Source organism: Orcinus orca, chromosome 5 (genome assembly GCF_937001465.1).
Source record: "Orcinus orca chromosome 5, mOrcOrc1.1, whole genome shotgun sequence".
Classification (NCBI taxonomy): Eukaryota; Metazoa; Chordata; class Mammalia; order Artiodactyla; family Delphinidae; genus Orcinus; species Orcinus orca.
The window spans coordinates 99804047-99820315 of NC_064563.1; the positions used below are offsets into that span (position 1 = coordinate 99804047).

Here is a 16269-nt window from a genome sequence, read left to right on the forward strand (position 1 = left end):
GGGAGCTGATGACACAAAAGTGAGTAAAATTTGGTGCCTAACCATCATGGAATTCACATTCAGGCAGGGGGATAGACACAGAGCACAGTAACATGGCAAATACAATGGGACAGTGTTTGATGGAGGCTCAGCTCTGAAACATATTGATTATTCTCCGCAGAGCCTTGATCAAGTAACTATCCTGAAAATAGTTAATGATTACTTAATTGATTGAAATTTAAGTAAACTAAATAAATGTATCCATTTAACTGAGGAAATGATTCAGGTAGAATCTTCAAAATACCTGGTTATGTCAATCAACTTAATGGATAGCAGGTGATTTTACTTCTAATAACAAAACATGGAAAAACAGCTGGCAAGGAAAACATCGGTGTCTTGAGGGACAGGAATATTTTTTAAAGTGTAGTCTTCTCTGTGTTCAAATCAGAGGTTCCCAAAATTTCATGTGCATAAAAATCATCTGAAAGATTTATTGAAAATGCAAATCCATTGGCTGATAGCAGTCCACAAAAAATGCAAATCCAGTAGGTCTAAGGGGAGCACCAGGAATAAGCATCTAAAGATACTTAGATGCAGTAAAACAAAGATTACAACTTAAAATATATGACTTTAAATAATTTAATAAACATATTTTGTGCAGATAATATTCTACCACAATGATACCCTTAAAAATAACACCCTAGGGACTTCCCTGGTGGTCCAGTGGTTAAGACTCCACACTTCCACTGCAGGGGGCACGGGTTCAATCCCTGGTAGGGGAACCAAGATCCTGCATGCTGTGTGGCGTGGCCAAAAAGAAAAACGAAATAGCACCCTAATTAAGTAAAATAGTTTTACAAAATACTCAAAGCAGAAAAAAGTTAAATATATTTTCTGTTTAAGAAATGTCATTGGTGTATATGTAGACTCAGGTATTAATTAAAGAATATTGTATGTATCCCACTTCCATCTGTCAACATTACAAACTCTGTTTACTCAGTCACTTGTTAAAGTGAAAGACAACATTGTGAAATTGGATTTTTATCATCTGAGGTATGGCTCTAGGCTAACCTGAAATTTATCTTTGGAAGTAACATTAATCAAATTTCCTTGCAGACCTTCATGTTGGTAACAGGCACACCTACAGTTTTACTGACTGATGAAACAGAATCCTGGAAGCAGAAAGTTTTGGAAAAATGAAATTTGTAATTAGCTTTTGGGACCATGTTGTCTTCCTTCTAACTGCTTCTAATCCACAAACTAATATTTGCTTGTGAAAGTTGAAGCGCTTTGGAAATCGGTCACAATAAAGAGAAGGAAAACTACTTCGGACAAAAGAAATTTTTGAAGTGGAAAATTGGTTCCAGTATGCAACAGTGTTAGCTGTGTCGTTTGCCATAAAATCTAGGTTTGTTACACAGGATTTGTAAATGCATGTGCTTATTCCAGTGACCACAATATAGAGGAAACATAATGTACTGGAGAAAAAATAGGACCTGAATTCTAGTCCCAGATCCACCACCAATAAGCTCTACAACCCATAACCTCTATGAACTTCAGTTCTCAGATTTGCAAAATTCAGCGAGTGAACACCACATGGTCTCTGTGACATTTCCAGCTCTATAATTCTAAAAAGCAGGGGATATAAAAACAGTAAAATATATTTCAATCTCACAGAAGACTATGTGTTGACATTGAAAGATGCAGGTGATGTATTGAGAATATCGTACTGCCATAGCCTAGCACAGTCTATGACTCATAATAAGTGCTCAATTAATATTTGGTAGATAAATGAAAGAACAAACCTGTGAAATTACACAGAATAAGAAATATGGTTCAGTACTTTACTTATGCTTCTAGAAAATTTAGCATTCCAAATCTTGGTCAGCCAATTAATGAACACTCATTTTGACCTATTGTGAAAAGAGGCTATAAAGGATCAAAATGTTCTGGTTGACGACATAAATGTCAACAAGATATAAATGTTCACACATGAAATGATATGACGTAGGTACTATATCTACATATAGTAGATATATAACCTATAGATAACCTGATTATCAACCTTAGTACAAAGGAAAGGAGAGAGCAAGATCTGGTAAAGGCTTCCTGAGGGAGGAAGTGGGTTGGGATCTTGAACCAGGTAAGGTTGATGGGTTGGCAGATGAGGGGTTTGTGAAAAGGGCTAAAAACAGAAAAGAGAAAGTAATTTTAGTGATAGAGCAAGCAGATTCACTTTACTAGGAACAAGATCTAAAAACAGATGAGGCCAATGGGTGGCTAGAGATTGTTGATGGGGGAATTGTAATGCGTGACAATTTAACATCATCTTTTCATCAGGAAAAAGAAGAGTAGAAAAGATGTTCTTAGATCTGCATTGTCCATTGTGGAAGTGGCTAGCCCCATGTGGCTATTGAGCACCTAAAATATGGCTGGCCCAAAGTGAAATGTGCTATAAGTGTAAAATATATGACAGATTTCAAAGACTTGGTACCAGAAAAATAGGAATGTAAAATATCCCATTAATACATTTGTACTGATTACATGTTGAAATAATATCATTTGGGATACGGCGGGTTAAATGAAATATATTGTGTAAGTTAATTTCACATGTTTCTTTGTACTCTTTTAAGGTGGCTACTAAAAATGTCTTCATTACATATGATTCACATTGGACAGCACATTTCTATTGGACAGCGCTACTCTAGATAGATTTTCCCAGCAGCAGTCATGAGTAGCATATTGCAGTGCTAAGAGAAGAGAATCCAGGGGATCAACTAAAAGGTAAAATTGTAGGTAGAGACGAATCAATAAGACACAGTAGAAAAGCAATCAACAAATAAAAGAAATACATAATTACTATATATTCACAGATAAATTAATAGAAGTTTCTAATCTGGAATATCACTATGATTATAAAACATAATTAAATTTAAATGTTTATATTCACAGATAAATTAATATATTAGAAGTTTCTAATCTTGAATGTCACCATGATTATAAAATACATGAAATAAATGAAATTTAAAACTCTGAACTTTCTGTCTGATATAGAAATTATACTCAATAATGTATTTCTTTTCAGCTTTACAACTCTTTCAGTACATGAGTGCTTAGTGATCCCACATACCTGCTGATCTCAAGCCTGGAGATCATCTGACAGCTTCATAAAGGATCTCCTATCCAGTAATTTTGGCAACCTCAAAATTTAACACTGTCCATGGTACATACTACATGTTCAAGAAATATTTGTTGAATGGGTGGAGGATATCACACCCCAAATCATGACTATACACAGGAGTCTAACATCATGCTTTCCATAATATTTGCCCCTCCAGAAAGTGAAAAATATCAATAAAATCCTAGTATCCAAAAGAGTACCCCATATGTTAGTAAGTTTTAAAAAACACTGGTATTCCAGTATGCACAAATTTTTTAATGAGTTTAATATGAAATGGAGCTGATTATACTCTATGAAAGCAAATACTAAATTCTAGTAGACTTTTCTTTTTTTGTTAAATAAAAGAAGACACAGAGAGAGAGAGAGAAAGACTTTTACTGGACAATTCCAGTAAATAGAATACTATCAAGCAGTTTACCATTCTTCCACCTCAAAATCTTCTGTATTTTGTTTACTTAATCCTATTTTAGCTAATATAGTTTGGTATTGAAATGGAAATTCTGGGGAAATTCCAAGTAGTACTGGGAAATGATGTGATTTAATTACCTTTTTTTTCCTGTTTCTGTTTTGAGCTAGTATAACATCAGGGTGAGGTGAATATCTTGGCTAAGTTGTTTTTCAGCTAACTGGACCTCATTCTCACAGGCCCTGAAGATTCCATGAGCTGCTTAGTCCAATCCCTTGCCACAAATATCCCTCCTCTCCCCACTAATTCTATGCCACTTGGTTGAGATCATGAGATTACCGTACCACCAGGCTTCACAAGCCGAGTAGTGACCAATACAAAAATGTTTGTTTTCTTTCTGCCCAAACTGCCCTGGCTGGTCCACCCAACAGGAATTCCCACCAATGCTTTGTTTGCCACATCTAGCTCCTCTCCTGATTTCACAACAGAAGTTGTGTTTCCTACCAGCTGCATCTAGAAATCCATTGATCTTGCTCTCATTTTTCTTTATCTAATCCTCTCCTTCACTACCATCTGGACAATAAAACATTCTTTCATATTTATCCATTCCTTCTTGTTTTTACAAAAATATTGTCCAGGGAAAAATTCACCACGCAAGATCAGATTTTCAAGACTATAGCCTAACAATAATCTCTTGACTTGATTCATTGTGATGGTCAAAGACTATTTTGGTTCTCAGCTCATTAGACTCCCTTGGCTGACATTTGCATGAAAGATCTCTCAAAAGTCTTATGCGGCCCAAATACCATCAACTACAGAGCTACATCATCACACTGTGTAAATTCTCTGTAATCTCTAAGACCCTAATGGTCTTTCTTTTAAATGAAATTCCATTCCTTCTCAAAGCATACTTTCTTCTAATCTTAATTCAATTTGAGTAATTCACAGAGAAACTGAAAACTCATGGGACTACGATGGCCCTACATTCTGAGCCTGAGTAGGCCAACAAGCTTAGAAATAAAGACTTTCTTAATAATATCTTCTTCTCTTTCTCAGTAAACTAAGTAATGGCATGGAAAGGATTTTAAAATTTTAACAAAAATTTTATGAAAAATAAACTACATAGTAAGCGTTCCCTTCTTAGAAAAAAAACCAAAAACGGTGCTTTTCACTGAAACAGGGAAGTAATTTTACACAGTCTTAGGAAATTTTCTTTCTACCTTCTCAAATGTAAATGTTTCTAAGAAAAAGTTTTAAGTATAGAGGAAGAGGGGATTAAGGAGAGGTCTTCTAGCAAAGCTTTAATGTTATTGGAGTACACGATTTACAAGTACGGTCTGGAAACCTTGCGGTAATTTCACTGAGATCCTTAAGAATGCAACTTTTTAGATTTCTACCTGCTCTAAAAATATGCAAAATTCATCAACTCCCTAAAATCCTCCCCAGGAAAAAAAAATGTGTTTAAAAAAAAATCACTCAACATGAGTTATATAAAATCCTATATTCCCATTGTCTTTCCCTTGAGCCTCTCACAATTATTACAAACATATTTTTCATATCCTAAGGTCCATTGGATGTCCCTTCTCACACTGAAGTTAAAAACAACTAAACTAACTTTCTCATGCAATTACTGTCATATTTACCATCTATTTTTTAATTCAAATGCAGTTAATATTTCCACTACATTCTAAACTCTTTCAGCAACAACCGTTACAAAGGAACACAACAACAAAAAAGAATCACAACATAATGATTTCAGTAATTAAAAAAGAAATAAAAAAGAACATCTCTGCAACATATTGTGACCCCTGGAGTATTCAATTTTGCAACGATTAAAAATTTAAGGGTATTCTATTGAATAAAATTCCTGCCTGCCTTGAACATTTTTCGCAGAAGTCACTGACACCATCTACTTTTGGGTTGAACACTGCCTAACACCCAAGACATGCCCAACAAAAACAGATCACTTAGCAGCCCTAGTCCTCCAACACAGCAGACCTAGAACTGACTGTCTGAGACTGCTGTTATGGACTGAATGTTTGTGTCCTCCCAAAATTCATATGTTGAAGCCCTAACTCTAAGTGTGTTGGTATTAGAAGGTTGAGCCTTTGGGAGACAACTAGGTTTGGATGAGGCCATGAGGGTACAGTCCACAATGTGATCAAAACCCTTAAAAGAAGAGAAAGAGACACCAGAGCTCTTTCTCTGCCATGTGAAGATACAGAGAGAAGGCAGTCCTCTACAAGCCAGGGAAAAGGGTCCTCGCAAGAATTATACCATGCTAACACCCTGATCTTGGACTTCACAGGTTCCAGAGTTGTGAGAAATAAATGTCTGCTGTTTAAGTTACCCAGTCTCTGGCATTTTTGTTAAAGTAGTCTGAGCAGCCAAAGATACCTGGTACCCGATGAATTTACAGTAGACCCCAAGTATCTGCACAGCCACTGATCCCACACCACTTCTGGCAGCATTGGCCCATTCTATCTTATTGGGTTTCTACCCCTGCTTCCCTGAATTCCAATTCACTCATCTGCTAATAGGGCAAGAGCTTTGCCTCATCTGATTGCTAAGACCTAATACTTTGTCCAGCTCTTGCAGATTCCTTCACTCTCAGCTGCATTAGCTTTTCTGCTAATGTCTCTACCTACTGGACTGCACCTACTTACATTTCAGTGCCCAAGGGACAATACTGGAGTTCTGTATTCCCCTTTGCTTGATATCTGACTGTATATAACTTAATCTTCTCTTAATCTGCCCCACACTTCTTTATCCCTTCCAGTCTATATTGTTCATGGCCCAATATGCCTGGTTTTGAATGCTCAGTCCACAGCAGAGGTAAACAAAACAAAACACAGAAACACTCACTCATCTCTAGCAAGATCGTATTACTAGCCTTAATAAAAATGAGTTTTTCAACACAGAAAAATATATTAAAAATTTTTAATAGGTGTGATATAATAATGATGATGATGACAAATAGCTATAAGATAAATAGATGATCATATATGGCTACTTATTAGTGCCTAGCCCTATGCTAACTATTTTATACACATTAACTACTTAATTCTTAGGCTTTGTTACCCCAACAGAAGAAAGTGAGCCTTGGAGGAGTTGAGGGAGGTCCCCAAGATTTCTCACCTAATACCTGGTGGAGCTGAGCTTCCCATCTAGACCTGGCTCCAGGGCCTCAGCTCTGTACAACTAGCCACATGGCCTCTGTTTCACCTCTGAAGAGCTTGACATTGAAATTGTGACACACTCTTGATTTGTTGTAATTGTTCAATGCAAGAAAAAGCTTAACAGAAAGTTGCCTAATATACCTTTTAACCCCAAGAATCTAAAATTCTAATATTCATCCTGAGAATGTGAAACGTAGCAGTAGCTATCCTGTTGACATCCTTAAGAGATAAAATGCTTGACATGCACATTCATTTCATAAACTTGAAAGTGTATCATAATGCATCAGTTTCTCAACTTGTACAATTCTTTGTAATGAAAATTTTTCTATGGCACAACCAGAAGATATTTTTAACTTTTTTTGATTATTCAGAATCCCCACTGTGAAAGTCACCTATTGGGGTACAGTGATGTCCTTTGTGACTCTTAATGAATGAAAACTGTGTATCCCCACACTAATTACCCCATGCTGTTATTTCTGAAGTTATTTAATTTACTTTGATCAATTTATCTTCTCCATGGCATATGATCATTTGCACTTTTTGTTTTTATTCTCCTCTAGCAATACCCTTCTAATTTACTACTTTTAATCTACTTAGTTTGTAAAAGCAGTGATACTCATTTATTTGATCTGTAAATATAATGGGCTCAGAAAGTATTCAGGCACTACATTCATAAATAATATAAAACTTGAAGAAGATGAATTAACTGTAAATGCATGGATTTATTTCTAGGCTCTCTATTCTGTTCCATTGATCTATGTGTCTGTTTTTATGTCAATACCATACTGTTTGTAATATATTTTGAAATCAGTAAGTTTAATGCCTCCAGTTTTGTTTTTCTTTCTCAAGATTACTTTGGCTATTTGGTATCTTTCATGGTTCCATATAAACTTTAGGACTGTTTTTTCTTTTTCTGTGAAAAATTCCATTGCAATTTTGGTAGACAGTGTATTGAATCTGTAGATCACTTTGAGTAGTATGGACGTTTCAACCATGTTTATTTTTTCAATCCATGAACACAGAACATCCTTCCATTTATTTGTGTCTTCTTCAGTATCTTTCATCAATGACTCATAGTTTTCAATGTACAGTTTTCTCACCTCTCTGGTCAAATTTATTCCTAGGTATCTTATTGTTTCAATACTACTGTAAATGGGATTGCTTTCTTAATTTCTTTTTCAGATAGTTTGTTGATAATATATAAAAGTGCACCTGATTTTTTTTTTTTTTTTTGCACCTGATTTTTGTATGCTGATTTTGTACCCTTCGACTTTATCGAATTAGTTTATTAGTTCTAACAGTTTTTGGTAGACTCTTTAGGGTTTTCTATATAAAATATCATGCCATCTGCAATCAAAGACAATTTTACTTCTTCCTTTCCAATTTGGATTTCTTTTTCTTGCTTAATTGCTCTGACTAGGACTTCTAGTACTATACTGAGTAGAAGTGATGAGAGTGGGCATCATTGTCTGGTTTCAGATCTTAGACAAAAGCTTTCAGTTTTTCACTATTGTGTATAATATAATCTGTGGGCTTTTCATATATGACCTTTATTATGTTGAGGTACATTCCTTCCATACATAATTTGTTGAGAGTTGTTACCATGAAAAGATGTTGAATTTGCTCAAGTGTATCTACTGAGATGATCATATGATTTTTATCCTTTATTCTGTTAATGTGGTGTATTATATTTTTTGATTTGCGTAGGTTGAACCATACTTGCATCCCAGGGATAAGTCTCATTTGATCATGGTTTATGATCCTTTTAATGTGGCTGTTGAATTTAGTTTGCTAGTATTTTGTTGAGAATTTTTGCATCTATGTTATTCAGGGACGTTGACATGCAACTTTTTTTCTTTTAGTGTCCTTCAATAAGGATACAATGGATAAGGATACAATAAGAACACACAATGGAGAAAGGATAGACTCTTCAATAAATGGTGTTGAAGAAACTAGATGGCCACATGAAGAAGAATGATATTGGACTTTTACCACACAACATATGCAAAAATCAACTCAAAATAGATTAAATACTTAAACATAATATCTGAAACTCTAAAACTACTATAAGAAAATATAGGGAAAAAACTTCTTGACATCAGTCTGGGCAACGATGTTTTGGATATGACCTCAAAAGCACAGGCGACAAAATCTAAAAATAGACAAGTAGGATTGCATCACACTAAAAATTTCCGTGTAGGAAAGGAAATAATCAACAAAATTAAGAGAAAACCTATGGAATAGGAGAAAATATTTTTAAATCACACATCTGATAAGGAGTTAATATCCAAAATATATAAGGAACTCCTAGAACTCAATAACAAAAATAAATAAATAATCCAATTAAAAATGGGCAAAGGACCCAAATAGACATTTCTCAAAGAAGACAAATAAATGGGCAAAAGGTATATGAAAATGTGCTCAACATCACAAATTGCCAAGGAAATGCAAATCAAAACCACAATGACATACCACCTCACACCTGTTAGAATGGCTGTTATCAAAAAGAAAAAAGATAAAAGTGTTGGTGAGATATAGAGAAAAGGGAACCCTTGCACACTGTTGATGGGAAAGTAAACTGGTACATCCATTATGGAAAACAATATGGAGTTTCCTGAAAAAATTAAAAATAAAACTACCGTATAATCCAGCAATTCCACTTCTAGGCATATACCCACAGGAAATAAAATTAGCATCTCAAAGAAATATCTGCACTCCCATGTTCATTGAAATATATATATAAATTCAAAATTAAATATTATTCAGCCATAAAAAGAAGGAAAGCCTGCCACTTGAAACAACCCTGATGTACCTGGAGGACATTATGCTTAATGAAATGACAGACACAGAAAAGCAAATACTACATCATCTCCCTTACACGTGGAATCTAAAGAAGTTGAATTCATGAACACAGAGTAGAATGGTGGCTTTGAGGGGGTCTAGAGGGGGAGGCAGTAGGGGAAATAGGGAGATGTTGGTCAAAGCATACAAAGTTTCAGTTATGCAGGATGAGTAATTTCTGAAGACCTAATGAACAGCATGGTGACAACAGTTAATAATACTCTATTTTTCACTTGAAATTTGCTTAGACAGAAGACTTTAACTGTTCTTACCACAAAAACAAAAGGTAACTATGAGGTGATAAATATGTTGATTAGCTTGATCATGGTAATCATTTCACAGTAAATGTATTTCGCAATATGTATCATTTCACAATATATGTATACGTATATCAAAACATCACATTGTACATCTTAAATAAATACAATTCTTATTTCTCAAGTACACCTCAATAAAGCTAGGGGGGAGAAAGAATATAGGACAAGAACTTTGCAGCATCTATTTGTGTTATTCACAATCTCGTTCCTTCCTTTCTGATTCTCATCTATATTTCTGACAGTTATTAGACAAAGCCCTCTGCATTGATTGAAGAAAAAGAGAAGAAGGGCGTTGGTTGACTTGGTAGGGGAGAAACTGCTAAGTTACAGGCAACCTTGTCATCTCTCCCTCTCAACATTTACTGAGCTGAAAAGCCAAGGCCAAGGCACTGTTTTCCCTAGCACAGTGATGGTATCCAAGGCCACTGGTTCCTGAACCACTGCATGTGTCAATGTATTCTTCTCCGATAGTGAAGCTTAGGATCTACTCCATTCTTTAACCAAAAGGCTGAAAATTGCCTGAATGTCATTTGGATGATGTGGAAATAAAGCAGAGTTATCACTTCACTGCCTAAATCAGGAAAGAGACCATTTATTTAGACCAAATATTTATGTGACACTTTCTATGTGCCAGGCCACTTCTAAGCACTTTATACACATTAACTCATTTAGTGTAAGGTAACAAAACTAGGAATGAAATATAAGACCTTGGATGCACACACAAACACTTACAATATCACAGAACTATACCTACTAAACCAGAATAAACCTCAGAGATTTTCTCTTTATAGTCTCCTAACAGCAAAAGCACTTTATGCACAGGATAACTAAAGCCAGAAGGGGTACGTAACTTCCTCAGGCCCTCTGAGATAAAGTGGGAGCCAGAACTCCGGTCTTTGGCCTCTAGGTGAAGCGGTCCTCCCTATACATCCAACCATTCCTTATGGATTCATAGTTTTCCAGAGTTGACAGAAACACTTAAGATCATGTACACAGTGGCTCTCTAGGTATATCCAATTTATATAAATGATACACTTTCAATAACACATGCTCACTGCTACCTTACTCCACCTTTCTCTCTCCTAGCATCTAAGAACTCACCTGGAGGTTGTGATGCAGCAGCTGAAAATTGCTCAGCTGAACCACAACCCCCTCTATACTCTACTTCCTTCAAGGAGGAAGAATCAAGGTCCTCCCTCTCCCAGCCTGCATTAAGATCAGAATGGCCCTCAGTCTTTTTCTGCAATAACAAAAGCTATCAACAGCTTTAAAGAGGTCCTCCATGAGCCAAAGCCAAAAGGCTGAGACGCACAACTCACTGGAGGACACTTTCCTGAAATCCTCAGTAGAGGCTGGGGATATGGGTAGGAGAAACGTCTCTAACACAAGGTCCCTCTGAAAAGAACCCCCATGCCACCCCTGACAAAGCTCTAGGATTCCATCATCTCTGCCAAGACTATACTCTCTACCCTGAAGCCATAGGCCATGAATGAGGATGAGCTTATTATTGGTTCAAGTTCAGATGGACATTGATTACTAATTAGTAATGGTCCCGGCTTATACATTTTATTTTTCCTATTTATTGTTAACAATAACCACACAGTTGAGCAGGAATTGCACAGTTGATATAACAAAACAAACTCCTTTTCTTGGTTATTAAATGTATGTTCTACAGCTGCAGTTGTATTTATAGCTTAATCGGCTCTTTAAAATACTGACATGCACAGATTGCATTATAAATTCAGCTATAAAGAGATTCCATTAACCATGTGTCGTTTTGATTAAAAACTGTGTTTTCTCCTGAATTGACTGTAAAAAATAAAGTGAACTAAATCTCATGGTCTTCCTAAAGATGGGACCCATATAAAAATTTCTCCTCCAAAGTTTGGTGGACTCCAGCAACCAGGAATAAAAACTTTCTTCACTGGAAAAATATAAACAGGGAGAAAATCCCCTGTGTCATTCAGAATTCAGCCAGGCAATCTGAATCCATGCTAAGTATTTTAACCAGGAATGGATTCAATATAAGGAATTAGGTGCTTTAAAAAAAACTATTGTAAAGACTGGAGCAGCAAAAGTCAGGAGGAGCTCCTATAAATCTCAAGTTTGTGGCCACAAAGAAAAACGAAGCTGCTGCCACCCAAAATGAGAACCATGCATGTAGATGCTGCCAACTTTTCCAGCTTCTCACAGCTCCAAAATGGGTAAGATAGCAACCACTCACCTCTGGACATCCAGGAAGTCTACTCATCAGCCCACTATGGCCAAGGGACAGACAAAAAAAAAATGTCTGCCCCCTTCCCTCTTCCACCTTTGAGATCCCATATGAAAGCATCTCATTGGCAGAGTTCTGACAATATGGAACCCTACTAGCAAAATAGCCCAAGAAACATAGTTCTCAAGTTTTTCCTGCAGCATTACAAGGAGGAATTTATAAGGGATGTAAGGGTGCAAGTGCCAGCAGACGATTCTGATATCAGAATTACTCTAGCAGGAAAACAAACCTCCAAACCCCATCCTCCTCAGAAAAGAACCCAGGAATACACCTCTTTTGTTACTAAGACAACTCTACGACCACAACCACCTTTCAACTACATACAAATCATCTCCTCAGGCATTCTGTGACCCCAGAAGACAAAATAACCCTTTGACTTTGACTAACCCTATGACTCACTCTTAAGGAAACTTTATGTAAAATGTTAATGGAACATTTCCTTCAACAGTAAAAAATTCCCCTTAAAGGAACTCCAAGAAAAAAAAAGAATTCCTTCCATGTAAGGCTAGGAATTCTCCTCAAAATTCTTAAGAAATACTTAGTTTTGTTTTCTGGATAGATGATCAAATAATTTAGATTAAGAAAAATGGCAAATGACTTCATAACTTTCCCAGAGATAACACTTTGGAAAAGTTTCACATCTCTTTACAACTTGAAGAACATTACTTTGTCTCTCTTTCTCTGGTTTTATTTTCTGAACTTGTTTCTTTCAGTTTCAGTTAAAGTGACCTTTAAATTGGGGGTTTTCCATGCATGATTCTTCTTCTGGAATACGAATCAAAGTTTTCCCATTTATACCAACTTATGAAAGGGTTTCCTTTCCTCTGAAGGAATTTTTTAAAAAGCCATTCTAAATACCTTGTCTACAAATCTTTCTTAGACTTAATATCCTAGCAAGAAAAAGGCATAAAATAAAAGACATAATATCGTAACAAGAAAAAGGCATAAAGATCTATCAGCTGCAAAAGTGTCATATCTTAATGTCTTATTAATTGTATCCTTTTAAGAACCCTTGAGAGGATGCAATAATAAATGTTCCCTTGGGTCTGAGAGTGCATCTTCTCCCTAAAGGAAAAACGAGTCAGCCTTCACACCACACTAGTAACTATAAATGTATTTTTTCCAGGAAATATGTTATGATACAAAATCTCACACAGAATCCCAAAATGGATATTCGGGAGAAAGAAGAGTTGTTGCAGGGGTTGAGGCAGGAATGAGAGGTTCAGGGCCTGCCGCTCACAGCAGTTCTGGGGAGTATAATTTAGAATCATTTCTACCACACAACGGACCCTCTTCCTTATCTTCTTCAACATCCAGGTTTAGGATTATAAATGGGTGACTTGCCCCTTAAGCTGTATGCAGCCATCATAATGGTGATGGCAGAAGACCTTGCCAAAAAGTCATTTCAGGAGCGAAAGGAAGCCTGGAGAAGTGGCCATCAGATTGAGCAGACAACAGTTCTCCAGTACTCCTGGTCACACACCCCCTGGGGGTTCCAGACCAGAGCTGGTCTAGCCCAATTACCTCTGCATTTCTCAGGTCAGTAGGTGAGAAGAGGAAGCTATGGTCTGATGGCTCCCTAATGCTGGCTTGCTCAGCCCACCCTGCACCAGGCCATTAGCAGTATGGGATTTCTGACCACTAGGAATCAAGGCCCTGAGGAAATCTGGCTCAGTATGAATGAAATGATAGACTCTGTACTTTAATCATTATCTATAAGCTACTACTTTGTATATAGTTCTTAGTACCTACTCACTTCATAAAGTGCTAGAGAGCCTTATTGTCTGGGTTTTTGGTTTTGTTTTTCGTTTTTGAAGATAATGTTTTTCTTCTTTTTTTTACTGAAGTATAGTTGATTTACAATGTTGTGTTAGTTTCATGTATACAGCAAAGTGATTCAGTTATACATACATATATATCTATTTTTTTCAGATTTTTTTATCTTATAGATTATTACAAAATATTGAGTATAGTTCCCTGTGCCGGTAGGTCCTTGTTGGTTATCTATCATACTCTCTGGGTTTTGACCCTGTTCTGTCACTCACCAGCTGTGCAACCTTGTTTAAATTAATTAATCTCTCTAAGCCTATTTCTTCATCAGCAAACTTGGGATGATAACAATACTTGATACCTCATATATTTATTGAGGGGTTTAAATGAAATAATACAGGTAAAATAGTGAGCAGAAACTATTACACAATAAGTACTCAATAAATAATAGCTACTAGTACCTTTATCATATATAATTTGTGTTTCTTTCTCATTTCTACTATTTATTTCCTTAAAAAGTTATTGGATGTGTGTGTTATGAGAAATATTGTATAAACCATATAGGAAGACTAAAGCTGAGAGAAATTAAATAATCAAACGAAGGTACATAATATTGGAATATCCTTTTACTAAAATAAAGCCAGTCACTTTTGAGTAATATACAATTTGCTGGACCCTATAAAAAAGTTATTACATAAGTCTGTCTAATAGTCTGCATTGTGTGGTCAGCATTATTTGTTACCAGAAGTCATTGCAGGGTTAATCAGGGATTAACCTTTATGTGCTAGTAATTGGTATGACAAACTTTAGTCTAGACTGTCCTCAAGTAAATAGCAAAGTTATTACAATCATGAAATACCTTTTATTGTTCCTACAACTGTAAAATAAGGTACCTTGCCCACTATATGGCTTCCTTCCACCTCCAAGCCTAGAGCTTTCTTCAGTGGTAACAGTGTTAAATCTTTATTATTTTGTGTCTTAAAAATGGCTGTGAAACTTCAAAATGAACAAAGTGAAAATACTACTTCAGGGAGATCATTTTCATCTGATTACTATCTACCCACCTATTTCACAAGAGACTAACCATATTGAATTCTTGAGAAGACAAATACTGTAACCTAGTTTTACATGGAACTTTTTCTCTGTGACTATCAAAGAAATTCATAGCATTTCCCAGGAGCAAACATCACATATTTCTTTCTTTACATCTGGCTCAGGAGATAAATGATTTACCCAAGGTCATACAAATCAAATTCTAGGGCCAGAAACAAGAGCTCCCTTTGAACTCCCACCCCACAGCTCTCTCCATCAAGTATCTTAAGTGGCTGAATGAAATTAAACGGGATGGAAGTGGGGGCATGCAGAGTTATCACAGAACAGTGTTCAGTCTTTTCAAATCCCAGCTGGATACATAAGGATGCATAAAATGAGAAGCTGCCTTACATAATTAAAGCCAAATGTTATTAGAGAAGCCAAATATTATTAGAAACATTGACATTTTAAAATTCTACTCTAAATATTTATTAAGCAAAGGTTTCATCATTGGAGTAAGTATATACCTTCCTAAGATGACAACTTTGGAAGATAGCCCTTGTATGGCATATTTATATATTCACACACACACAGAATTGAAGAATATATGTAAATAGAGTAAATTGCACTTGCTTTGTAGCACTCCATGTCTCCTGCTCTTGTGCCCAATCACATTTTCTTTCTAAATTAATTACTAAAGACTCACCATTCCATAGCATGTGAATGAAATAATTATTGACCTCTCTTTCCAGGTAAAAAGATAGCTTGGAGGAGTGGAAGAGTTTTGCCGTTCCATAGCTGCTTCTCTATTAAAAACAAATGATAAGGGTTAACAATAAATCTTTGAGTCAGAGATTAATGCTTCTAAATACATCAGCCATGCCTTTAGAATCTAAAAAGTACACCAAACACCAAACTATGAAATGCTCTTGACGTCAATGGACAAAACAGCTATCAATTGGGATCACTTTATAACTTTCCCATAACTGCCTCACAGATAAACCTGTGCTGTAGTCTTTCATGTCAGGACCTTAACAGTACCCTTCTGGACTTCACAGGCAGTTAACCGTTAACTACACAATACACTAAATTCTTATAAATTATGAGTCATATGACCAGCCACAGACAATATATATATAAACTCATGCTCCAGACATAAAATAAATTATGTAGACAGACCTAGAGAGAAGTTTCATTTCTCTTTTTAAATATGCATTAGTTGTTTTTAAGAAATTTAAGTTTGAACCTAAGTTACCTGAAAAATATCCTCCAAGTTAAGGGTTTATGCA

General features: G+C 35.9%; 1 protein-coding gene across 1 annotated transcript in view; it reads right to left on the reverse strand.

Moving 5' to 3' along the window:
* Positions 1 to 16269, reverse strand: part of ZPLD1 (zona pellucida like domain containing 1) — a 481064-nt gene that overhangs the window by 354257 nt on the left and 110538 nt on the right. Inside the window, exon 4 of the mRNA XM_004272088.3 lies at positions 15687 to 15786. The gene's annotated coding sequence lies outside the window, so the exon portion shown is untranslated. The remainder of the gene's footprint in view (positions 1 to 15686; positions 15787 to 16269) is intronic.